The 25,494-nt window shown below is 44.7% G+C and overlaps 1 protein-coding gene across 2 annotated transcripts in view; it reads left to right on the forward strand.

Annotated features, from left to right (window-relative positions):
• The first annotated feature begins 10,389 nt into the window (after positions 1-10,389).
• Positions 10,390-25,494, forward strand: part of zc3h18 (zinc finger CCCH-type containing 18) — a 277,949-nt gene continuing 262,844 nt past the window's right edge. The window contains exon 1 of one of the 2 annotated variants that reach the window (XM_059993355.1): positions 10,390-10,527. The gene's annotated coding sequence lies outside the window, so the exon portion shown is untranslated. Of the gene's footprint in view, positions 10,528-10,629; positions 10,789-25,494 lie in introns of those variants that run through there. The other variant, XM_059993354.1, reaches the window with a different exon arrangement.

A 25,494-nucleotide genomic window follows, 5' to 3' on the forward strand; every position in this document is an offset into this window, starting at 1 on the left:
GAGGCTACAAGATTCAAGGTTTTGTCATTTCCAGTGCACAAGTGTAAAGGAGAACAAAATAATTGTTACTGCACACAAAAAACACAGCAAGAATACAATAATAAAAATAAATAAATATAAATACACAAGATAGCTTGTATACGTAGATTGATTGTATGTCCATGAGGAGTGTTTGTACATAAGGTGACTCTGCCAGAAAATGATGAAGTACTAGTGGTTGGGGTATGGTACAGGGAGTTAGTGGGTAGAGGTGGTGATCAGCCTTGATGTCCATCGATGACAGGAAACCTATGTGGGAGAGTTTCATAAAGTGGAAGAAGTGTTGCTTTGGGGCAGTTCCACTCTCTCGATCTCAGGTTCAGTGGTACGAACAGACATCACAACTGGAGAATTCTTTGATTGAAGTGCATGACCATGACTTCTGTGCCTGCCTTGTCATGCCCTTTGCTCTCCAAGGAGAGTGGCAAATAAAAGTAAAACAGGGTCAAAGCAGAGCAGCCATTGTGTGAGTGGAGCAGTGTAGGAGTGGGAACTTGAGGCTTTGGCAGAGAGACACAAGTAAGTAGCAGGGAAGGCTTTTGGTTGAATAAAAAGTCACTAAATTACAGCTAATTAAATAAAGTAGGGATGATGCATAATCAGGTGATGTGCTGTAGCTGCATGATGTGGGAGCTGGTGGACCCCATTGTGGTTCCTGATTACCACATCTGCAGCAAGTATTTGCTGCTCGAGGAACTCAGGCTCAAAGCTGATGACCTGGAATCGGAGCTTCAAACACTGCGGCACATTGGGGAGGGGGAGAGTTACCTGGATTCTCTGTTTCAGGAGCTATTTACACCCATTAGATTAACTGTCTCAAATTCGGTCTGTGGTCAGGGACAAGAGGGTGTGATTGCGAGTGAGGCGGGTAGTGGGATCCAAGAGTCAGTGCTGGAGGAGCCTCAGCCCCTGAGCTTGTCCTTCAGGTGTGAGGTTCTTGCTCCCTGTGTGGATGAGAATGGGGGCTGTAGGAAGGATGAATAACCTAACTGTGTCACTGTAGTTCAGGGGGAAGAGAAGAGAAATGTAGTGGCAATTCCAGGATAGTATCGTCAGAATAGACACTGTGTTACCTGCCTGGTATCTGGGTTCAGGACATCTTATCTGACCTGCAGAAGAATTTGCAGTGGGAGGGGAAAGATCCAGTCTTCATGGTTCATGTGGGTACCAACGACATAGGTAGAAAGAGGAAAGAGGTTCTGCTAAGGGAATTTGAGCAGCTAGGGACTAAATTAAAAAGCAGAACCAAAACATTTCTGGATTACTAGCTGAGCCAAGTGCAAATTGGCATAGGGGCAAGAAGATTAGAGAGTTAAAGGTGTGGCTCAAGGACTGGTGTGGGAGAAGTGTATTTGAATTCATGGGAAATTGGCACCAGTATTAGGAAAGGAGGGAACTGTACCAATGGGACGGACTCCACTGAACTGTGATGGGACTTGGATCCTAGTGAATTGCATAACTAGGTAGGGCTGTGGATAGGGCTTTAAAATAAGTAGTAGGGGTGTGTGTTCAACAGATTGGAGAAGTATGGATAAAGTGAAAGAGAAAAGTGTGATAAAGATAAAGAGAAAATATAAGATAAAAGAGAAAAGTAAGAATGGAGTAAAGATAAGAAAAAGGTTACAAGATATTAAAAGCACAATGGGTGTAAGGGCACTTTATCTAAATGCACGTAGTATTTGAAACAAGGTCAGTGAAATTGTGGCACAAATCAGTACAATCTAAGATTATATGATTGTATGGTTTGATGTAGTGGCCATTACAGAAACGTGTTTGCAGGGTGGAGTGGATTGGGAATTAAATATCCAAGGATGTCAGGTAATACGGAAGGTTAGGCAGGAAGGTAAGGGAGGGGGAAAGCGCTCGTAATTAAGGATGAGATCAGGGCGATAGTGAGAGATAATATAAGGTCTAAGGAGCAGAATGCTGATTCCATCCGGGTAGCGATTGAGAATAGTAAAGGAAAAAAACATCACTGGTGGGAGCTGTCTATTAGCCACCAAATAATAATGTTACAGTGGCACAGGCAATAAACAGAGAAATATCTGAGGCATGTAAGAATGGAACAGCAGCTGTCATGAGGGACTTTTAACTTGCACTGGGATTGGGTGAATGAAGTTGTCGATGCAGTCTTGAGGAGGATATCATAGAATGCATCTGTGATGGCTTTCTTGAACAGCATGTTAATGAACCTAGAAAGGTACATGCCATCTTAGATCTGGTCCTGTGCAATGAGACAGGGAAAATTAGTGATCTTGTAGTTAGGGATCCTCTTGGAAAGAGTGATGACAGTATGATTGAATTTCTCGTACAAATGGGAGGGTGCAATAGTTTGATCTAAAGCAAGTGTGTTATATCTAAACAATGGAGACTACAATGGGATGAGGGAAGATTTGGCCAGTGTTGACTGCGAATGCAAGCTATATGGTAGTACGGTTGAGGAACAGTGAAAGACCTTCAAAGAAATTTTTCACGGTGCTCAACAAAAGCATATTTCAGTTAAAAGCAAAGACAGTAAAGGAGGGGACAGCCAGCCTTGGATAACTAAGGAAATAGAAGAAGGGAGATGAGGCTGAGTGCAGGGCTACGGTGGGAAACTTTGTCACATGGTGTGAGCAGAATCATCTGCAGCTTAATGTGAAAAAGACTAAGGAGCTGGTGGTGGATCTGAGGAGGGCTAAGGCACCAGTGACCCCTGTTTCTATCCAAGGGGTCAGTGTGGACATGGTAGAGGATTACAAATACCTGGGGATAGGAATGGACAATAAACTGGACTGGTCATAGAGCACCGAGGCTGTCTACAAGAAGGGTCAGAGCCGTCTCAGGGCTGAGGTCCTTTAACATCTGCCGGACAATGCTGAGGATGTTCTACAAGTCTGTGGTGGCCAGTGCTATCATGTTTGCTGTTGTGTGCTGGGGCAGCAGGCTGAGGGTAGCAGACACCAACAGAATCAACAAACTCATTCATAAGGCCAGTGATGTTGTGGGGGTGGAACTGGACTCTCTGACAGTGATGTCTGAAAAGAGGATGCTGTCCAAGTTGCATGCCATCTTGGACAATGTCTCCCATCCACTCCATAATGTACTGGTTAGGCACAGGAGTACATTCAGCCAGAGACTCATTCCACCGAGATGCAACACTGAGTGTCATTGGAAGTCATTCCTGCCTGTGGCCATCAAACTTTACAACTCCTCCCTCGGAGTGTCAGACACTGGTCCTGGACTTATTTCCACTTGGCATAATTTACTTATTATCATTTAATTATTTATGGTTGTATATTGCTATATTTCTACACTATTCTTGGTTGGTGTGACTAACAAAACCCAATTTCCCTCAGGATCAATAAAATATGTCTGTCTGTCAAATTAAAAGCTCATGCATACAAGGTCTCCAAGAGTAGTGGGAAAATGGAAGATTGGGAAAACTTTAAAAAGCAACAATGTACCACTAAGCGAGCAATAAAGAAAGGGAAACTAGACTGTGTAAATAAACTAGCGCAAAATATAAAAATGGATATTTATTAAGTTTTTATAATTATATAAAGTGGGAAAAGGTGACTAAAGTGAAAATAGGTCCCTGGGAGGACAAGGGGGGGGGGGAATTGAAGTTGGGTAATGAGGAAATGGCGGAGGCTTTGAATGACTATTCATGAATGGTCTTCATGGTGGGGGACACCTCTATCATGCCAAAGAGAGATGTTGTGGATGCGATGGGAGGTGAGGACCTTAGTACAATAGCTATCACGAAAGAGGTAGTGCTGAGCAAACTTTGTGGGTCTGAAGATAGATAAGCCCCCCAGTCCTGATGAAATGCGTGCCAGAGTACCGAAAGAAATGGCAGAAGTTATAGTAACTGCTTTAGTGATAATTTATCAAAATCCTCTTGAATCTGAGCAGGACCCAGCGGATTGGAAGATAGCAAATGTCACATCACTATTTAAAAATTGATGTAGGCAAAAGGCAGGTAAGTATAGGCCAGTTAGTTTAACATCTGTAATTGGGAAAATGCTTGAAGCTATCATTAAAGAAATAGTGAGGCATCTGGAAAGAAATGGATCCATCAGGCAGATGCAGCATGGATTCAGCAAAGGCAGGTCCTGTTTGACAAACTTCCTGGAGTTCTTTGAGGATATAATGAGCGTAGTGGATAGAGAGGAACAGATAGATATTACTCTCTTGGATTTCCAGTAGACATTTGATAAGGTGCCACAGGAAAGATTTATCCATGAGGATACATAGAGTGTAGTGCATCTAAGTTTGCTGATGATACTAAATTGAGTGGAAATGCAGATTGTGCAGAAGATACGGAGAGTCTGCAGATAGGTTGAGTGAGTGGGCAAGGGTCTGGCAGAAGGAGTAGTTGGTAAATGTGAAGTCATGCACTTCGGAAGGAAAAATGAAAGAGCAGATTATTATTTAAATAGTAACAAATTGCAGCATGCTGCTGTGCAGAGGGACTTGGGAGTGTTTGTGCATGAATCATAAAAGGTTGATTTGCAGGTGCAGCAGGCTGTCAAGAAGGCAAATGGAATGTTGGCCTTCATTGCTAGAGGGATTGTATTTAAGAGCACAGGGGTTATACTGCAACTATACAGGGTACTGGTGAGACCACACCTTGTGTACTGCATGAAATTCTGGTCTCCTTACCTGAGGAAGGATATACTGGCTTTGGAAGCGGTGCAGAGGTTCACCAGGTTGATTCCAGAAACGGGGGGTTAGACTATGAGGAGAGATTGAGTCACCTGGGGCTGTACTCGCTGGAATTCAGAATAATAAGAAGAGAACTTATAGAAACATTTAAAGTTATGAAAGGGATAGATGAGATCGAGGCAGGAAAGTTGTTTCCACTGATAGGTGAGACTAGAACTAGGGGACATAGCCTCAAGATTCATGGGAGTAGATTTAGGATGGAGACGAGGAAGAACTGCTTTTCCCAGAGAGTAGTGAATCTGTGGAATTCCCTGCCCAATGAAGGAGTGGAGGCTACCTCAGTTAACATATATTTAAGACAAGGTTGGTTAGATTTTTGTACAGTAGGGGAACTAAAGGTTAGGGGGAAAAGGCAGGTAGGTGGAGAGGAGTCCATGGCCAAATGGCCTACTCCCACTCCTATTTCTTATGTTCTTATGGAACGAGTCCATAGGTTGTGGGAACTTTTCAATAATGGTATTGTATATGAGTGATGTTATCCCTTTGATTCAAAGGGAGCATAACTATTCCTGAACCTGGTAGTATGAATGCTGAGGCTGCTGTACTTTCTCAGCCATGGTGGACTGGGCAGATGAGACCTACAGTGAGAAGAGAGCATGTCCTGCATGGTGAAGGTCCCTGATGACAGATGCTGCTTTCTTGCAATAAGACTTTGTATAGATATGTTCATTGGAGGGGTGGGCTCTATCCGTCATTGACTGGGATGTACCCATTACTATTTGTAGGATTTTCCACTCAAGGGCATTGGTGCCTTCATACCATGTGATATAGCTAGACAATATACTCTCCACTACACACCTACAGAAGGTTTTCCAAAGTTTTATATGACATACAGATCTTTGCAAACTCCTAAGGAAATAGAGGCACTGCTGTGTATTCTTCATGATTGCAGTTACGATCTGGGTTCAGGACAGGTCTCTGAAATAATAAGAGTCATTTAAAGTTCCTGACTCTCTCTACTTTTGATTTCCTCCCCCTAAAATGAATAATCAGCTTCTTGGTCTTGCTGACATTAAGAGGTTGTTGCTGAGGTACCACTTAGCCAGGTTTTCAGTCTCCCTCCTGTATACCGATTTGTCACCACTTTTAATTCATACTACAACAGTGGTGTCATCAGCAAATTTGAATCTGGCATCAGAGCCGTGCTTAGCCACTCAGTCCTAAGTGCAAAGCAAGTAGAGTGGGAGTTAATCACACAGCCTTGTGGTGCACCAGTGCTGATGGAGGTTGTGGACACGTCGTTGTCAATCCAAAATAACTGGTGAGTGCAACTGAGCAAGTGGAGGATGCAATTGCACAATAAGACATTCAGGCCAAGGTCTTGACATTTATTGATTAGTTTTTTGATGGTATTGAATGAAAAGCTGTTGTCAATAAAGAGCATCGTATGTATCTTTGCTGTTCAAATGTTCCAGGGTTTTGTGATGAGCCAATGATCTGGCACCTGCTGTGGACCTGGTTCTCCAGGAGGCAAATTGGAACAAATCCAATTCCCATCTCAGGCAGGAGCTTGTGTTTTGGAGTGAGCTGCCCTGGAATTGACACAAGCCCCTTCACCAAAAGTGTTACCCCTCCCTGGACCCCCCATGATCAATCTTACTGCTTGGGGAAAGTAACTGTTTTTGACTCTGGTGGATACTATGTAGCCTCCTCACTGATGAGAGTGGGACAAACGGTCCATGAGCAGGCGGGTTGGGTCCTTCATGATGTTACTGGCTCTCTACTGCACATCTGCAGAATGACATGAGTATAGATGTGCACTTTATGATAAATCAAGCTAGATTATTATCCAATGGAGGGGGGAGGCATTTCTAAATGGATCTCAAGTGTTTGTGAATATAAACAATATTAGGAAAAATGTATTAGGAAAAAAAGATGATGGAAGGTTTAGGAAGCTAATGTCAAGCAGAGCCTTGAGAAACTAAAAAACTCAAGAAGGGGATTAGGAGAGCCAGAAGGAGCCAAAGGTCCTTGGCAAGTAGGTTTAAAGAAAATTCTAAGACTTTCTTTCCATACATCAAGAGCAAGAGGGTAAATAGGCACAGGGTAGGACAACTCAAGGATAAGTGAGGGATATGCTTGAAGGCAGAGGATGTGTGCAAGGTTCTAAAAGATTATTATGTCAGTGTTTTTTAATATTAACAAAATAAACTTTATGATTTTTAAACATTTGCAAGAAGAAACCATTCAGCCCAATCAGTGTTTTCTGTACTGTTCTATTGCATTCAAACACAGCAGTAGTGTTGCTGTCACTCTTTCACAAGAATATTTGAGGGGCTCCCATCTGGCCCCTCCCTCTCAAGTAGGAGAAGAACCTTACACTGTGGCCCTATCCCACCAATACTTTGATGTAACTGCACTGAGCTTCAGGGCAGCCCTCAGCACATACTCCTGTAATGCTCCAATCTTTGGCATTCCTCCTCACCAAGGAGAAAGACATTACATTGGTGTAGGGTGGGCTAATGTGCCAGGGGATTTGGAGATAAATGAGATGGCAATCTCTTAAACAACATTAAGACCATAAGATACAGGAACAGAAATAGGCCATTGGGTCCATTGAGTCTGCTCCAACATTCAATCATGGGCTGATCAAATTCTTCCAGTCATCCCCACTCCTCTGCTTTCTCCCCATACCCTTTGATATCCCGGCTGATCAAGAAACTATCTATCTCTGCCTTAAATGCACTCAATGATTTGGCCTCCACAGCCGCTCGTGGCAACAAATTCCACAGATTTACCATTCTTGGAATAAAGTAAATTCTCCGCATCTCTGTTCTAAATGGATGTCTTTCAATCCTGAAGTCATGCCCTCTTGTCATAGACTCCCCTACTATGGGAAATAACTTTGCCATACCTAATCTGTTCAGGCCTTTCAACATTCAGAATGTTTCTATGAGATCCTCCCTCATTCTCTTGAACTCCAGGAAATACAGTCCAAGAGCTACCAGACATATCTCATATGGTAAACCTTTCATTCCTGGAGTCCTTCTCATGAATCTTCTCTGAACCCTCTCCAATGTCAGTATATCCTTTCTAAAATAAGAAGCCCAAAACTGCACACAATACTCCCAAGTGTGGTCTCACGAGTGCCTTATAGAGCCTCAACATCACATCCCCACTCTTATATTCTATACCTCTAGAAATGAATGCCAACATTGCATTTGCCTTCTTCATAACTAACTCAACCTGGAGGTTAATCTTTAGGGTATCCTGCATAAGAACTCCTAAGTCTCTCTCTATCTCTGCATTTTGAATTATCTCTCCATCTAAATAATAGAAAGTTTATTTCATCCATCAAAGTGCATGACCATATACCTTCCAACATTATATTTCATTTGCCACAGCTATTGCATCTCCTTTGTCTACCCTGCTTGTAACTTCCTCAAAAAACTGCAGTAGGTTTGTCAAGCAGGATTTTCCTTTCAGGAAATCATGCTGGCTGTGGTCTATCTTGTCATGTGCCTCCAGGTACTCTGTAATCTCATCCCCAACAATCAATTCCAACAACTTTCCAGCCACTGACGTCAGGCTAGCAGGTCTGTAGTTTCCTTTCTGCACCCTTCTTAAACAGCAGGGAAATATTTGCAATTTTTCAGTCATCTGGTACAATGCCAGAATCTACTGATTCTTGAAATTCTGCAATCTCTCCAGCTACTTCCTTCAGAACTCAAGGGTGCATTCCATCAGGTCCAGGATATTTTTAAGGTGGTTATGTCCCCAGAGTCTGATGGGATACATCTGGTAAGTGAGAGGCAAAAGATTGTTGGGGCCTTGATCAATATCTTCATGTCCTGTCTAGCCACAGATAAGGTCCTAGAAGACTGGCGAGTAGCTACTGTTGTTCCATTATTCAAGAGGTGAAACAGGGATAATCCTGGACACTATAGATTCAAGCTGTATAACAAACATGAGAAAATCTAAAGCAACACACAAAATGCTGGAGGAACTCAGCAGGCCAGGCAGCATCTATGGAAAAGGGTAAACAGTTAATGTTTCAGGCTGAGACCCTTCAAGACTAGCAAGATCATTAACAGCACTGGTGAGCAGAGGGATTTTAGGTTCCAAGTTCATTGCACTATGAAAGTGGCTGCACAGGGTGATAAGGTAGTAAAGGCACTGTGACCAGGAGTCACAGAATAGTGCCTTTGAGCATTGTGCGGGATTTCAACCAGGCCAGCTTGAAGGAGCCTAACTACCACCAGAGCAGCCAACACATTTGACCACTGTTACAGCACACCACCATCAAAAATGCTTACCAGCGCTCATGTTGGAAAGTCTGATCACTTGTACTCCCAAGCCCAACGGAACAGATGGAGCTCATCAGCCATGGTTAGCAGCACATTTGAAAGGAAATCTCTGATTTCAAGTCTCTGCTGCATATCCACTCATGGGGAAGGCTTCAGGAGTGAACCTCAGGGAAAATCCAGAGGTAGTCCCCAAGGCAGTTCCTGTGTTAAGTTTGATACGGTTTGGCAACTCCTGCGATGCCAGTGGTGCCAAACTGTATGGTCTCTGCAATTGCTTTGGATTCAACAACTGCGTGGAGAGGTGGAGCCTGCTCCATGGGCAACAATTTCACACTAACCTGGCTTGCACATCAACTGATGGCGCTGTACCAACACCGTCGAGAGATAGAATGCACCATCCGCGATGGACACCGACCCATGGAGGGCCCCTGAGACAGAATAATATTTGGAAGATCAAAGACTTGAGGTTGATGGGAACTGGCTCAGAAGAGTAATTGAGGCCAGTGTACGCAGACATGATTATGTTGAATGCTTGGACCAAGTGGTTCACGCTCATGGTGCCCTTGTTTTCGTCGTCGTATGTCTCCCTCATTAATCACAGGGCAGCTACTCGCCATCATTTCAGGGATGACATCTAGTCCACTCACTCCGACCTCCAGCAACACCCCAACCCACGTTTGCCCGCCTCCCACCCGGCTTGGCCCACTCTTCAATGGCCCCCGCCGCGCGCTCCAGCGGCTGCGCCCTTCCCGCCGCGCGCTCCTTTCCCCCGCCGACCCCGCCGCGCGCTCCAGCGGCTGCGCCCTTCCCGCCGCGCGCTCCTTTCCCCCGCCGACCCCGCCGCGCGCTCCAGCGGCTGCGCCCGTCCCGCCGCGCGCTCCTTTCCCCCGCCGACCCCGCCGCGTGCTCCAGCGGCTGCGCCCTTCCCGCCGCGCGCTCCTTTCCCCCGCCGACCCCGCCGCGTGCTCCAGCGGCTGCGCCCTTCCCGCCGCGTGCTCCAGCGGCTGCGCCCTTCCCGCCGCGCGCTCCAGCGGCTGCGCCCGTCCCGCCGCGCGCTCCTTTCCCCCGCCGACCCCGCCGCGCGCTCCAGCGGCTGCGGCCGTCCCGCCGCGCGCTCCAGCGGCTGCGGCCGTCCCGCCGCGCGCTCCTTTCCCCCGCCGACCCCGCCGCGTGCTCCAGCGGCTGCGCCCTTCCCGCCGCGCGCTCCAGCGGCTGCGCCCGTCCCGCCGCGCGCTCCTTTCCCCCGCCGACCCCGCCGCGTGCTCCAGCGGCTGCGCCCGTCCCGCCGCGCGCTCCTTTCCCCCGCCGACCCCGCCGCGCGCTCCAGCGGCTGCGCCCGTCCCGCCGCGCGCTCCTCTACGTCCAACCACCCGCTGCCCAGTTCGCGCGCACTCTACATGAGCTTTCAACTTGTTGGTCAGCTGACATGCAAGTGTCCAATGGGATGGGAGCGATGGCCGCGCTGAGGTCCCGGCACGGTTTCTGACGGCTTTGCGAGGCTGACGGGGCTAGCGCCGAAGACAAAGGAGCGGTCGGTATCAGTATCGGAAACGGGTCGCTTGGCGACCGGTGGGCGATGTGCAGCCCCACGATTAGTGTGAGGGAAAAGGAGGAGGGTAATGGATGGGGGGGGCGGGATCCTGGATCAGCTGACTTGGTGTGACCAATGAACGACGGGTAATGGCGGCCCTGCCCGGCTCGCTCTCGCTCGCTGCTGCCTCGGGCCCGGCCTCGCGCTGCTCGCCGTTACCCTGGTTACTCGGCCCGGCCTGGCCCGCCCCGCCGCCCGCAGGTGAGTTGGTCGCCGCCGGGTAGGTCAGGAGGTTGTGGGAGGAGAGGGAAAACCGGTCGGCTTGTCGGGGCAGTCAGCGCAATAGGGTCGCCGATTACGCCCCTTCCTTCCCTCTGCCCGCCTGCACCCGCTCGTAAGCCACAGGCCTCAGGCCCGGGCCCAATACTGGCGCTAGAGGCCCGGGCCCACTGTCTGACTCCTCTGGGTTGGAAGAAGTGGGGCCGGGAACCCCGGCCTCGGGTGCATAAGATGCCGACCTTCCACTCGGGTCTGGGAATGAACCCCATCACTGGCCTGCAGGGTCTGGCACTGCCGATAGCTGCTCCGTCTGTCCGGGGGAAGAGAAGTCCAGGCAGTTCACACATGGACTGGTGCTGGTGCATCGTCGGCATTGGGGTGGCCAAATAATCTCAGAAAACAAACAGATCCTCTCCTGTTGAACTGCCTCCTTTAAATACAAGCAGAGTTACATGGACGTGCAATGAATTCAGAGTTTGCAAGGTGCGAGATTAGTCTTCCATGTAACAAGTCCCGAGTTGGCATCAACCTGTGCTTGATCTTCCCATTCAAACAAGGCCGAAATATTACCAGTGCTCGGGATATTAGATTGTGTATGGAAGACGGAGGTATGGGTTTGGGAGACGAGGAAGATCTGTGAGAAGAATGAACAAGAAAAGCTTTCTACATCCTATAGCTTAATTCTTCTCACTAAGTTTACAAATTTTATTTGCACCAGTTATTCAATATAAATGGTAGATTTGAGCTTAATGAAAGTAAATGTGATTGTGAAATCAGCAGTAACTATATTGAATATTTGAAGACTTTTTTGTTATTATAACCAGAAAGATTGGATGAAAAGTATATAGAATTGCCAATAATTAAAGCAAGGAGGATTTTTGCTGTAGTGGTCTCAAGTAAATGTAACTATGTTGGAACATCTTTAGAATCTGAAAGTGAATGATCATGGCTGTGTTGTCGTGTAGGCTTATCTCTGAAATGCTTGGCAATGCAGACCATACTGGAGACGTTAAACTTAAGATTGTTTTAATTAGTAAAATATTTGTTAGGCTTCTTTGTACTTTCCCAGGCTGGTTTGAAACTTATCCCTGTGGTAACTTTGTTGTCACATGGTTAATGGACCCATCTATTTTGTACTGTACTAGCTAGTATCTAACTATCAAGACCAGTTAAGACTTGTCCAATTTTCTCAGTAGATAAATGTGTGCCTTGATGTAATGTGTTGGGGAAGCCAGCTTGGTCCCAGATTCCATTTCTCATCTGCTCCAGATGAATTGCTGTCATTCCAAGGAAGTATAGAATCCATCCTATAACATTGTACAGTCGGCCCTCCTTATCCGTGAATTCCGCATTCGCGAATTCAGCCAACCGTGAATAGCAAAAACTCGGAAGTGCTCTTCCAGCACTTGTTCGAATATGTACAGATTTTTTTTTCGTCATTATTCCTTAAACAGTGCAGTATAACAACTATTTTACATAGCATTTACATTATATTAGGGATTATGAGTAATTTAGAGATGATTTAAAGTGTACGGGAGGATGTGCGTGGGTTATCGTGGATCGGAATCGGGAAAAAATCGGAAGTGCTCTTACTAAGTAAATCGGAACAGGTACATCCGGTATTATTTAGCGTCAGTTAGTCAAACATTTGTCTTAGTATATAGTATATATTTTACCTTTCTATGCATATAAAACACTTAAGGACATACGTTTCAGCGCCATGCTCGGGACCGATATTTCCCGAGTTTGATCTAGTGACCGCTTCCAAGCGCACTGTCCACCGTGCCAGGTTGATGTGGAGGATCAAAACCCCAAAACCCAATAATTAAACCTCTGTGTTGCTTAGTAATAATTGTAGCTTTCAGCGGGGCAGGGCCTTTTTCACTTTATCCTTTAAAATTGTTCCAATCGTTGACCAACGTAGCCTAACGCTTTTCCAATGACCGATGGCGTTTCACCCCTTTCTGATCACTTTATTATTATTTTCAATCATGATCGTGATTATTTTCATGAACAGAAACACTGTGGATTCAGATCTTTGGCGCCGGGGCCTAATGTCCACCGGGCTGAGACAGGTTAAATAAAGTCTGGGGTTCTGCTGGGTCCTAAGATCCACTGCATTAAGACAAGTTGAATACGGGACTTGAGCATCCGCAAATTTTGGTATACACGAGGGGTCCCGTAACCAATCCCTCACGGATAAGGAGGGCCAACTGTAATGTAGTTAGTTAGTTAGTTAGTTAGTTAAACCTGTCACCCCTACTGGGACACAGTCTGCCAACAGCAGCTAGTCAGGGTTCTCTATTCTGGGGCATTCTGGTGGCAGTCCTGGACAAGAGCCCCCACCACATGACATACGTCTTCTAGGTGAAGATCTTTCCTCTCCCAGGGATGAGTTAATGTTGATGTTCCTGCTTTTAATGGGATGGGGTTGCTTGCACTATGCCCAGCCCTACTTTTTCAGCCAGACTTGGGACTGTCCGTGGTTGAGTTTTGTCATGTAGTTAAGTTTACCTCTAACATGCTTGACAACGGGGACCAGACTGAAGGCATCAAGCTTAACAACACACACAAAATGCTGGAGGAACTCAGCAGACCAGGCAGCATCTATGGAAAAAAAACTACAGTCGACGTTTCATGCCAAGACTGTTCAGCAGAAATGGAGAATAAAGGCTGAGCAATAGATTTAAAAGATGAGGAGAGAGAACCACCAGTTGTTAGGTGAAACCTAGAGGGGAAGGGATGAAGTAAAGAGCTGGAAAGTTGTTTGGTGAAAGAGACAGAAAGCCACGGAAGAAAGAAAAAGGAGGGAGGAGCACCAGAGGGAGCTGATAGGTGGGCAAGGAGATGAGATGAGAGAGGGAGAAAGGGGATGGGAAATGAAGAGGGGTTGTGTGGTTGGGGAGCATTACCAGAAATTTGAGAAATCGATGTGCATGCCATCAGGTTGGAGGCTACCCAAACAGAATATAAGGTGTTGTTCCTCCAACCTAAATGTGGCCTCATCACAACAGTGTAGGAGGCCATGGATGGACGTATCGAAATGATACTAAGGTTAAGATTGTTTTAGTAAAATACTTGAAACGCTTGTTGGGCTTCTTTGCACTTGGATGACAGAATGAGGCCCCAATAAAACATGCGTGTGACCTGGCAGCTGGTTTGAAAATAGCAGTTGGTCTGGACACAAGACGATGACTTGGACTTGTGAGAGGGAGCAACAAGGGAAGTTAGTGTGGGCAAGAAAACCCTCATCCAGATAGGTGACATAATAATTAGATTGTCATGATAATGGTCTTAAAATATATGCCAGTAATGATTCTGTTGAAAATCATCCAAGGGATTTTAAATTCCATTCCATGTTTATTTACAGTTTTGTTTTAAAATTGCCTTTGCTTTCCCACTGACCCACTTCTGCTTGCCTCCAAGGTTGTTATTAATTACCAAGCTCTAGACTTGTTTCTCTTTCTTTCATATTTGGGCATTGCTGTCAAGGACAATTCTTGTTGTCCGTCTTGTTGCCTCTGAGGATGTGCTGCAATTCTGATGAAGGTATTCCACAGCCCATCACTCCTACTGGGGCAACAGCCGCTGACAGCTTGCCAGAGTTCTCTGTCCTAGGCCAGTCTTTCATATTGTCCCCAGGTGTAGCCCAGCTTTGAAGATGCTCCCTCTCCCAGGGATAAGGTCTTTGGAACTTCTGTTGATGTTTCTGTAGCTCTGGGGTTTTATGGGATGAGTTTTCTAGCCCCATGCCCAATCCCCTTCCTTTAGCTGCCAGGCTTGGGACCGTCCATGACAGAGTTAATTCCCACAGTGCTGTTTGGGAATTCTGAAGAAGGGATTCCCACAGTGCTGTTTGGGAAGGGATGACCGTTATTTACCAGTTGCAGGAACGGAGATTGATGGACCACATTGGTTGTGGGATCATTGTTCTGAGGAAACAGACAAATGGAGTAGAGCTTGCCACTGGAGCCTGTTTGTCCAACCAAAGCCCATTGGGATCTGAGTACGTGCACCATTTTCAGATCAACAATTAAATACTAAAATCTCAGCTCTGATTAGATAGGCCTGCGCCAGGCCTTTATAAATAAATGCACCAAGGCTCAGCACTCCAGCACACTAGGGCTGACCCCCTGCAAAAAGCCAGAAGTATGCAGGTAGCAAATGAAATGGTTCTAGTTTGGTATGCAGCGCTTCATTGCTGAATCTGGCTAGTAGGCCTGGCTCCATTATGGTTCAGTGTCAAATTTGAACAAGCTCTCTGGCTTGGGTTGATAGATGGCCCTGCCAAACAGATAGCTATTTGACTGAATAGTTGGTACATGCAGACTGTAAGAACAGAAGAGAATAGCAGAAGCAGGTTACTTGGCCAATGAAGACTGATGCACTGTTCACTATGATTATTGCTCCAAATCTCGTCTCTTTTGTACCGGTTCCTCTTAGGCTTTGATTCCAGATATTTCAAAGATTAATCTACCTCTTTAAGTCCTCCCACTGCAGGAAAGCTGCATCCATCAAGGACCATCACTACCCAGACCATGCTCTCTTGCTGCTACTGTCTGGAAGTAGGTACAGGAGCCTCAGGCGTCACCACTTTTCAGGTTCAGGAAAAATTATATCCCTGAACCAGACTGGATAATCTCATCTTATTGACATTTGTTTATTTATTCTTATTTCCTTTTTTCCTTTTGTATTTGCAATGTTTTTTTTTTGCGCACTGGTTGTCTGTTCTGTTGGGTGCGGTCTTTCATTGATTCTATTGTAGTTATTGGAAACATTTCAGTATCTATCCTGTCATGACCCCTCAGGTCATTCCTCAATCTTCTGAAACACCAGAAAATATAGATTCATTTTCTTGAACCATCAACCATCTCATCCTAGGAATTAGCCAGATGATTTGTGTTTGGACCTCCTCCAATGTTATTGTATCCTTCCTTAAATAAGGGGCTCAAAACTACACAGTACTCCAAGGATTGTCTCACAACTACTGTGTGCAATTGTAACAGTATTACTTTAATTGTAAACAGAACTCCAACCACCTTGCAATGAAAGCCATTTGAACATGGATGGTCACAAACAAGTGAAAATCTGCAGATGCCAGAAATCCAAGCAACACACACACAAAATCAGCAGGCCAGGCAGCGTCTGTGGGGGGGGAAGTGCAGTCGAAGCTTCAGGCCGAGACCCTTTGGTCTGTTGGGTTCCTCCAGCAATTTGTTTGTGAACATAGTGGTACAGCACTAGAATAGACCCTTCAGCCCATCATGTTTGTGCTGAGCATGATTCCAAATTAAATCACCTCTGCCTGCATGTCATCCTTATCCCTCCATTCCCTGCATTTTCACGTGCCCATGTAAAAGCCTCTTGAATGCCACAATCTTATCTGCTTCCTAGTATGTCAACAGCAAACTTGCGTTCTTCGCCATCTTCCAAGTCATTAAAATAAGCCGTAAATAACTGAGGGTCGAGAGCTGAATGTCTCAACATCTCTTCCATCCATCAGAGATATTTGTCAGAAGTGTTGCGTAAGCAGTGCCCGTAACGTTGTCAATAATCCCTCCCATTTCTCCCATAATCAGGCAGGAGGTACAATTGAGGTAGGACAAGAATTATTAGGATGAGAAACAGCTTCTTCCCGCGGGCTGTAAGATGACAGTTCCCTGTCACCACATGTCTCATGTATGAAGCACCAGTAGTATTCTGCTGTTTACTTTTTAACTGGTGTTGTAAATGCACCTTATTTGAAATGTTATTTGTAGTAACAATACTTCGTATTTTGGTGGTATACATGTGTACAGTTGTATGTGAATTATATGTACTGTTGTGCTCCTTGGTCCAGACGAAAGTTGTTTTGCTTGGTAGTATATGTGTGTATAGTTGTATGAGTTATATGTACTGTGTTGTGTACTTTGGTCTGGAGGAACATTGTTTTGTTTGGTATACATGTGTGCGGTTGAATAACAGTAAACTGAATTTGAACTTGAGGCAATCCACTAGTTAAATCCTTCCAACCTGAAAAAGACCTTAAAGTATAGGAGCAGAAATAGGCTGTTTGGTCCATCAACACTGCTCTGCCATTTCATCATGGCTGATTCATTTTCCCCCTCAGCCCCAATCTCTTGCCTTCTCCCCACATTCCTTCATGCCCTGACCAATCAAGGATCTATCAACCTCTGCCTTAAGACTTGGCCACTCTTTTTTCTGTGCAGTAACTGATCTTCAATCCATGCTAACACACTTCCTCTGACATCACAAGCAAAAGCACTGAATGAACCAACCTATGTCAGATTTTGTGTGGTGTGTAAGTTTAATAGAATATGGTTATCTGTGATGCTGCACAGTCACCATGTGGCAGTCACTGTGTTAACATTTTGTTAAAGAATCCATGGAAGCCTAGTGTTGAATGGAGGGAACCTAAAAATTATGATCAGACATAAAGTCAGAGAGTACTATAGCATGAAAACAGGTCCTTTCTGTACTGACAAGGATGCCCATTTGAGTCACCAGTGTTTGTCCCATAATGTTATAAACCAGGGGTTCCCAACCTTTTTTTTTGGGTCTTAGACCCCCTACTATTAACTGAGGAGTCTGGACTGCAGGTGTGGAACTCCTGTTCTCAACCCTTCCTGTCCAATTTCTGACAGTTCTTTGTATGTACTCAACAGCCTTTTTCTTTTAAAGACAGAAACATAGAAAACCTACTGCACAATACAGGCCCTTCGGCCCACAAGGTTGTGCTGAACATGTCCCTACCCTAGAAATTACTAGGCTTACCTATAGCCCTCTATTTTTCTAAGCTCCATGTACCTATCCAAAAGTCTCTTAAAAGATCCTATTGTATCCACCTCCACTACCTTTGCTGGTAGCCCATTCCATGCACTCACCACTCTGAGAAAAAAAACTTAGCCCTGACATCTCCTCTATATCTACTGCCCATCACCTTAAACCTGTGTCCTCTTGTAACTATTTCAGCCCTGGGAAAGAGCCTCTGACTATCCACACAATCAATGCCTCTCATTATCTTATACACCTCTATCGGGTCATCTCTCATCCTCTGTCTCTCCAAGGAGAAAAGGCCGAGTTCACTCAACCTATCTTCATAAGGCTTGCTCCCCAATCCAGACAACATCCTCGTAAATCTCCCCTGCACCCTTTCTATGGCTTCCACATCTGTCCTGTAGTGAGGTGACCAAAACTGAGCACAATACTCCAAGTGGGGTCTGACCAGGGTCCTATATAGCTGCAACATTACCTCTCGGCTCCTAAATTCAATTCCATGATTGATGAAGGCTGATATACCATATGCCTTCTTAACCACTGAATCAACCTGTGCAGCTGCTTTGAGCGTCCTATGGACTCAGACCTCAAGATCCCTCTGATCCTCCACACTGTAAGAGTCTTACCGTTAATGCTATATTCTGCTATCATATTTGACCTACCAAAATGAACCACTTCACACTTATCTGGGTTGAACTCCATCTGCCACTTCCCAGCCCAGTTTTGCTTCCTATCAATGTCCTGCTGTAACCTCTAATAGCCCTCCACACTATCCACAACACCTTCAACCTTTGTGTCATCAGCAAACTTGCTATCCCATCCCTCCACTTCCTCATCCAGGTCATTTATAAAAATTACGAAGGGTATGGGTCCCAGAACAGATACCTGAGGCACACCACTGGTCACTGACCTCCATGCAGAATATGACCCATCTACAACCACTCTTTACCTTCTGTGGGCAAGCCAGTTCTGGATCCACAAAGCAATGTCCCCTTGGATCCCATGTCTTCTGACTTTCTCAATAAGCCTTGCATGGAGTACCTTATCAAATGCCTTTTCTGAAATCCATATACACTACATTTACTGCTCTTCCTTCATCAATGTGTTTAGTCACATCCTCAAAAAGTTCCATCAGACTCGTAAGGCACGACCTGCCCTTGTGCTGACTATTCGTAATCATATTATACCTCTCCAAATGTTCATAAATCCTGCTTCGCAGGATCTTCTCCATCAACTTAACAACCACTGAGGTAAGACTCACTGGTCTATAACTTCCTGGTCTGTCTCTACTCCGTTTCTTGAATAAAGGAGCAACATCCGCAACCCTCCAATCCTCCGGAACCTCTCCTGTCCCCATTGATGATGCAAGGATCATTGCCTGGGGCTCAGCAATCTCCTCCCTCGCCTCTCACAGTAACCTGGGGTACATTTCATCCGGTCCCAACGACTTATCCAACTTGATGCTTTCCAAAAGCTCCAGCACAGCCTCTTTCTTAATATCTATATGCTCAAACTTTTCAGTCCACTGTAAGCCATCCCTACAATCGCCAAGATCCTTTTCCGTAGTGAATTCTTAAGTAAAGTATTCATTAAGTAACTCTGCTATTTCCTCCGGTTCCATACACACTTTCTCACTCACATTTGATAGGTCCTATTCTTTCACGTCTTATCCTCCTGCTGTTCGTTGTAGAATGCCTTGGGGTTTTCCTTAATCCTGCCTGCCAAGGCCTTCTCATGGCCCCTTCTGGCTCTTCTAATTTCCTTCTTAAGCTCCTTCCTATTAGCCTTATAATCTAATAAATCTCTAACAATACCTAGCTCTCTGAACCTTTTGTAAGCTTTTCTTCTTGACCAGATTTATTACAGCCTTTGTACACCACGGTTCCTGCACCCTACCATAACTTCCCTGTCTCATTGGAACGTACCTATGCAGAACTTCACACAAATATTCCCTGAACATTTGCCACATTTATTCCATACTTTTCCTTGAGAACATCTGTTTGCAATTTAAACTTCCAATTTCCTGCCTGATAGCCTCATAATTCCCCTTACTCCAATTAAACACTTTTCTAACTTCTCTATTCCTACTTCTGTCCAATGCTTTGGTAAAAGAGATAGAATTATGATCACTATCTCCAAAATGCTCTCCCACTGAGAGAGCTGACACCTGATCAGGTTCATTTCCCAATACCAGATCAAGTACAGCCTCTCCTCTTGTAGGCTTATCTACATATTATGTCAAGAAACCTTCCTGCACACACCTAACAAATTCCACCCCATTTAAACCTCTTGCTCTAGGGAGATTCCAATCTATATTTGGGAAGTTAAAATCTCCCATCACGACAACTCCATTATTATTACACCTTTCCAGGATCTGTTTCCATATCTGCTCCTTGATATCCCTGTTACTATAAAAAACACCCAGTAAAGTTATTGACCCCCTCCTGTTCCTAATCTCTACCCACAGAGACTCAGTAGACAATCCCTGCATGACATCCACCTTTTCTGCAGCCGTGACACTACCTCTGATCAACAGTGCCACATCCTCACCTCTTTTGCCTCCCTCCCTGTCCTTTCTGAAACATCTAAAACCTGGGACTTGAAGTAACCATTCCTGTCCCTGAGCCATCCAAGTCTCTGTAATGGCCATCACATCATAGCTCCAAGTACTGATCCACGCTCTAAGCTCATCCACTTTGTTCACAATACTCCTTGCGTTAAAATAAATAACATCTCAAACCTTCGGTCTGAGTGTGTCCCTTCTCTATCACCTGCCTATCCTCCCTCACACACTGTCTCCTATCTTCCTGTATTTTGAGAGCCAGACGCCTCTTACCCAGTTTGGCACCTGAGAACATTTCTGTCACATACACACCTTTGATTTCTGTCCACACAAGTAGTCTTCGCATGACATTTATCCTCCTTCACCTCACCATCAGCTCTAACACTGGTTCTCCTCCCCCGCAAATCTAGTTTAAACCCCCTGGAGCAGCACTAGCTAACCTATCCACAAGGATGTTAGTCCCTTTCCATTTCTGGTGCAAACCATCCCATTGGAACAGGTCCCACCTTCCCTGGAACAAAGCCCAATTGTCTAGAAACATGAAGCCTGCCCTCCTGCACCATCTCCTTAGCCACATATTTAGCTGCATTATCTTCCTATTTCTAGCCTCAGTAGCATGTGGCAATCCTGAGATTACAACCCGTGGAGGACCTGTCCTTCAACTTTGCACCTAACTCCCTAAACTCTCTTTGCAGGATCTCCTCCTTCCTATCCACGTCATCTGGCTGCTCACCCTCCGTCCTGAGAATACCGAGAACTCAATCCGAGATATCGTGGACCCTGGCACCAGGGAGGCAACAGACCATCCAAGATTCTCAATCTCTCCCACAGAACCTCTTATCTGCCCTCCTAACTATCGAATCCCCTATCACAACTGCTCTCCTCTTTTTCCTCCTCCCTTTCTGAGCTGAGGGTCCAGTCTTGGTGCTAGAGATGCGACCACTACAACTTGTCCCTGGTATGTCGTTCCCACCAACAGTATCCAAAACAATTTACTTATTGTTGATGGGAATGGCCGTGGGGTGCTCTGCTCTTTCTGTCTATTACCCTTCCCTCTCCTGACAGTCACCCAGCTACCTGCCTTCTGGCTTTTAGGGGTGACTATCACCCTGAAACTCCTGTCTATTTCTGCCTCTGCCTCATAAATGATCAGAAGTTCATCCAGCTCCAGTTCCATAACTCGGTTTGCAGTTGGATGCACCTTTTACAGGTGTAGTCATCAGGAACAATTGTGCTGTCCCTGACTTCCCACATCCTGCATACGGAGCACTCGACTGCCCTGACTGCTGCCATTAATTCATTTTGTCTCTACCATCCTTGAGTGCAGAGAATTACATATACCTACTCCTGAGGTTTTACTTGCATCTCTCTTGTATTCCTTGGCCAGTATTTCAAGTGTCCAAAATCAAGTTTATTGCCCAATGCACAAGAACGTATTCATGCATGTGCAATAAAAAAATTGCAGCAGCATCATGGGTATCAAATAAGCAACATTCGCAAGATAAACATAAATTAATCATAAATGATACATGAAAGAATCCTGAACAAAGTCTATTCTTCATAAAATATGATTGAAGTAGTCATTGATTACTCAACTGTAGCAATTTGGGTTTTGCAGGTTGGTTCAGGAACTATTGTTGAAGGGAAGTAGCTGGTCATATACCTGGTGGTGTGGGAATTCACGTTTCAATACCTCCCTTCTGATGGTACCTTCAAAACAATGACCCTGGTCCTTGCAAAGCTTTGCTCTGTTATCAAACTTCTCGCCCTCTTTTACCTTCAATCCTATAGCTTCTCTGCTCTATTGCTAAAACCATTTGTCGTAGAAACAGTTTGATTGATCTTTTCTGCACCTTAAAGTAAATCAGCCGGAATTGGATGCACTACTGTCTGTTTATTTAGAGATACAGCAAGGACCAAGCCCTTCTGTGCCTTTGAAGTATGTTGCCTAGCAACTCACCCATTTAACCCTAATGCAACTACAGGACAATTTACAATGACCAATTTATCTACTAACCATTATGACTTTGGACTGTGGGAGGAAACCGGACACTCAGAGGAAACCCACATGGTCATGGGGAGAACACACAAACTCCCTACAGCACTGGATTTGAACTCCTACCTCTGACACCCCAAGCAGTAATGGTGTCTGTAACCTCTACAGTATGTCAGTGCCTCTAATTTTGAATCACAGGATCCTATCTGAAATTACCATTTGCTGGGCTAGGTGTACGTGTCCTAGTTGGTCCTTGAAGAATGGCTTTTCAAAACTTTTGCCAGATTGAGTCTGGAAAGCACAATGATAAAAATCTCCAAAACAAGTAGACAATATACTTGTAAAGCAGCGTATCAGAGGGAGACACAGTTAATGCTATTAACTATTGCTAAAATTATCAGTGGCTTGAAAAGTAAATTCTATTTTTCTTTATATTTTATAATCTATTTTCTGATCACTTGCTAGTTTTCAATAAACTGTTTTGTTCTTTGTGTTCCTTCCCACTTTCTTAACTATTAAAGCTTTGATCTATAACTTTCCCTAGTTTGGAAGTTCATTGACCTGAAATGCTGACTCTTTCACATTGCCCAAATGCTGTCTGACCTATCTTTCAGCATCTGCAGTATTTTGCTTTGGACCTTTATCATCATCCAACGGTGCAACTTCACCTTCTGATCTCAGTCATACATCTACTGTTATCTTATTTGTAACTTAAATTCAAATGTTTAATGTCTACATGTAGAATAATTCAGTAACATTGATCAGGCTAGTGAAATTTGTATTGGCATTTATCTTTTTGGTTTTGCTTTGTTGTAGTTTCCAATGTGGATACATTTATAAGTGTGCTAAAACAAATTGTGAATAAATGGCCATTGTATGTTCAGACACCTGAGTGATTACGAAGCAATTTACTGAAATTCAAGCTGATTTAAATATTTCATTTGGAATATAGGCATTATTTTAAAATGTTTGAAGTGGTAGCTCACTTATTTATCGAGATTGCCTGTGTCACCTAATATACCCATGTGACCAATTAATCTACTAACCTGAGAATGTACAAACTCCTTATAAATGGTGCTGGCATTGAACCTGGGTGCTTGGGTACTGTAATAGCATTACACTAACCACTACGCTACCATACTGCCCCACAAGCAGAAGACAATTCCATGATATTGATAGAGTTGCATATTGATAGATATTGATGATATGGTTAACCTTTAATACAGTATATCAGTTAATTGAAACATTGCATGTTATACCTTGGTTACTAAAACTTTCTCATGGGATAGGTATATCTATCTAGGGATATCTTCCCCTTTCCTTTCCGGTCATGATTAAGGGTCTTGGCCTGGAATATTGACAGTTCATTTCTCTCCATCGATGTTGCATGACCTGCAGAGTTCTTCCAACTTTTTGTGTGTATTAAACCTTTTTTATTCATGTATCTGTCCAAATTTCTTTTAAACATTATAACTGTACTCATAACTTATTTCATCTGGCAGCTTATTCCACATACTGACCACCTTCTGTAGAAAAGTTGCCCTTTGAGTCCCCTTTAAATCTTTCCCCTCTTGCCATAAACCTATGCCCTTTATTCCTCTATTTTGTGGGGGTAGGGGGTGGAATATGACCCTTGCCTTAGAATCAGAATCAGATTTATTATGACCAGCATGTGTCATGGAATTTGTTAACTTAGCAGCAGCAGTTCAATGCAATACACAATATAGAAGAAAAAAATCAGTTACAGTATATGTATATTGAATAGATTAAAAATCATGCAAAAAGAGAAATAATATATATTAAAAAAGTGAGGTAGTGTTCACAAGTTGGATGTCCATTTAGGAATTGGATGACAGAGGAGAAGCTGTTCCTGAATCGCTGAGTGTGTGCCTTCAAGCTTCTGTACCTCCTACCTGATGGTGACAGTGAGAAAAGAGCATGCCCTGGGTGCAAGAGGTCCTAAATAATGGATGCTGCCTTTCTGAGACACCACTCCTTGAAGATGTCCTGGGTACTTCGTAGGCTAGTACCTAAGATGGAGCCGACTAGATTCATGACCCTTTGCAACTTCTTTCAGTCCTGTGCAGTAGCCCCCCCCCCACCCCCCCACTCCACTCGTTGGTATATCTTGCTCCCGTACACTCTTTCGTCACCATCTGAGATTCTACCAACAATGGTTGTATCATCAGCAAATTTATAGGTGGTATTTGAACTATGCCTAGCCACACAGTCATGGGTATAGAGAGAAAGTAGAGCAGTGGGCTAAACACACACCCAAGTGCATCAGTGTTGATTGTCAGCGAGGAGGAGCTATTATCACCAACCTGCATAGATTGTGGTCTTTCGGTTAGAAAGTTGAGGATCCAATTGCAGAGGGAGGTACAGAGGCCAAGGTTCTATAACTTATCAATCAGGATTGTTGGAATGATGGTGTTAAATGCTGAGCTATAGTTGATGAGCAGCATCCTGATGTAGGTGTTTGTGTTGTCCAGGTGGTCTAATGCCATGAGAAGAGCCATTGAGATTGTGTCTGCCATTAACCTATTGTGGCGATAGGCAAATTGCGATTGGTCCAGGCCCTTGCTGAGGCAGGAGTTCAGTCTGGTCTTGAGTAACCTCTCAAAGCATTTCATCACTGTAGATGTGAGTGCTACTACGCAATGGTCATTAAGGCAGCTGATAGTATATTCCTAACTTGGAAAGGGATGGGCTTCACACCAAAAAGATTGGTGCAAAAAGCTTGTCATGATGGCGCCCGGATGACTCCACCAGGAGTTAAGGGTGAGTGTGCGCGCGCGCACACACACACAATTCTTCTTGGGCACTGGTATAGTTGTTGCCTTTTTGAAGCAAGTTGAAACTTCCGCCCGTTGTAGTGAGAGGTTGAAAATGTCCTTGAATACTTCCACCAGTTGGTTGGCACCAGTTTTCAGAGCCTTACCAGGTACTCCATTGGGGCCTTCCACTTTGTGAGGGTTCACCCTTTTTAAAGATAAACTAACATCGGCCTCTGAGACAGATCACAGGGTCACCAGATGCAGCAGGGATCTTCACAGCTGCACTTAAATTCTCCCTTTTAAAGCTGGTATAGAAGGCGTTGAGTTCATCTGGTAGTGAAGCATCGCTGCCATTCATGCTATTGGGTTTCGCTATGTCAGAAGTAATGTCTTTCAAATCCTGCCAGCGTTGTCGTACATCTTATGTTGCCTCCAACCTTGTTCAGAATTGTCTCTTCATCCTTGAAATAGCCCTCCACAAGTCATACTTGGTTTTCTGGTACAGTCCTGGGTTGCCAGACTTGAATGCCACAGATCTAGCCTTCAGCACCTCCTGTTTCATCCATGGCTTTTGG

This window comes from Hypanus sabinus, chromosome 17, assembly GCF_030144855.1.
Source record: "Hypanus sabinus isolate sHypSab1 chromosome 17, sHypSab1.hap1, whole genome shotgun sequence".
NCBI lineage: Eukaryota > Metazoa > Chordata > Chondrichthyes > Myliobatiformes > Dasyatidae > Hypanus > Hypanus sabinus.